We start from the raw sequence: 2,166 nt of genomic DNA, 5'->3' as shown, positions 1-2,166 counted from the left end.
AAACCCGGTTTCTAGCGTTGTAAGTCCGCAGACATACCCCTGTGCCACTGGGGGGCGAAATGTCTGCACATAAATAAAACCTAGATCCTTCTTTCATATAAACTAATATGAAGACAGTCATCTTGAGATACAGCCGATCTAATGACCCATCGTGGAGACAAAGATCGTTTATGCAGCAGCCTAAATTAAACACAATAATCGGCGTAAGATGGCATTATAAATGAAATTAAAGTGTTATAATTTTTTTCATGGTTATCGTTACACGCAACAACGTACAGGCTCTCCTTTTCCGAAATATAGAGTCCTGTCGTAGCACGTCTGTCATTGCGCAGTCCTGGATATATATAAATTAAAACAAATTCGACAGTCTTAATTACCCCCCCCCCCCCCACGTAGCACAGTAGTATGTCTGCGGACTTATACTGTTAGAAACCGGGTTTCGATACCCGTGGTGGGCAGAGCACAGATATCTCTTTTTATAGCTTTATGTTTAATAACAAACAAATACACACTAATTAACTAGAAGTGTTAAATTTGGTGTAAAGATGTTATAGTAAAAAAATGGGTTCAAAAGATGAAGAATGGCCATACTAAGTTAACGTAAACCAAACTAATATCTTCTAATGAATTCACAATTGGTTAGTCTCGCTTTCATCCATAATTTGTGATAGTAATCTAAACAATATTGCGTGAGTGAAGTTCAGTTATATATGCGATCTAGCTAGAAATGTCATAGAAACAATATTTTGTAGTGACAGTTAGAATCACTACGTTTCATAAGCAGTATTAAGTACACTGTAGTTATAGAGAAATTTCAGAAGAATAACTTGTACGTTATTAGAGCCAAGTACTGTGTATTTATATAGTTGCTTTAGGGCGAGTGTTTTAGTTAGTAGTGTCACGGCAATCATAGGTACATATTATACTCGCGGAGATGGCCTGAAAGTCTGCATTTAGTTTTTACTATAAAAAGACCTATCCTAATTACTTTTATCAATGTGTCTGCATTTATTAAGTATATTCTGGAAGACGGTACTTTATGAGAGTGGTCAGGATGAACCTATTTAGTAAGTAATGTGTGGGAGTCTGTATTTTGTAAGTCTGGTCTGGGTGAATGCATTTGGAAAGAGGTGTAATTAGTAATTAAATAAGAAGTATATTCAGTGACTAGCGTTACGAGAACCCCATTTAGTTCTTAGTTTTACGAAAGATTCAACTTAGCTACTAGTTTGAGAATTTGTTTGAAGTACTGCATTCCGTTATAATATAAGGAACGCTGATTTAGTTTACTAATGCCAAACCGATTGTATTTAGTTATTTAAGATACTGAGTTTAATTGCTACCATCAGGGTAACTAATTTTGTGAATAGAGTCACAAGTGCAGCATTTAATTTTTGCCAAGAAGACAGTAATCGCTTACTTATTCACTTAATAGTTAAAATGCTTCTGATTTGAGTATTGTGAATGAAAGGAACTGGATTAATTTTTAAGGTGAAAACGACTGAATGTACCAATATCAGAAATTAAATGCGTTTAATAGTTATAGGGCATCCGTTTTAGTGAGTAGTACTAAGGAAACAAATTATATTTAATTCGAAGATATTTGTACCTCCCAGTTTCAAAACAATTGCAGTTGTATAGTAAATTCAAGGCGCCTGAATTTAGTGGGTAGTTTAAGGGAAATAGCGTTTATTTAATAAATAAATTCCAGATGATTGTACGCACTAAATTATGAACGACTGTATTTCTTTAGTAGTGTCAGGGTAAACGGGTTTAATCTGTAGTGAGAAAGAAAAAAAAATATTTCGTTATTAAGATCAAAATGACTGTACCCATCAATTTTAAAACAACGGTGTTTGTTTAATGGATTCGGGGGAACAGGATTTAGTGAGTAGAGTGAGGGAAAGATGTATTTAGTTATTAAGGTCAGGGTGACTGTGCCTATCAATTTTAAAACGACTGTGTTTGTTTAATAGATTCGGGGGAACAGTATTTAGTGAGTAGAGTGAGGGAAAGATGTATTTAGTTATTAAGGTCAGGGTGACTGTGCCCATCAATTTTAAAACGACTGTATTTGTTTAATAGATTCAGGGGAACAGGATTTAGTGAATAGTGTGAAGGAAAGAAGATGTATTTAGTTTTTAAGGTCAGGGTGACTGTACCAAT

Source organism: Limulus polyphemus, unplaced genomic scaffold (genome assembly GCF_000517525.1).
Source record: "Limulus polyphemus unplaced genomic scaffold, Limulus_polyphemus-2.1.2 Scaffold2873, whole genome shotgun sequence".
Lineage (NCBI taxonomy): Eukaryota > Metazoa > Arthropoda > Merostomata > Xiphosura > Limulidae > Limulus > Limulus polyphemus.
This window is presented reverse-complemented; position numbering follows the sequence as displayed.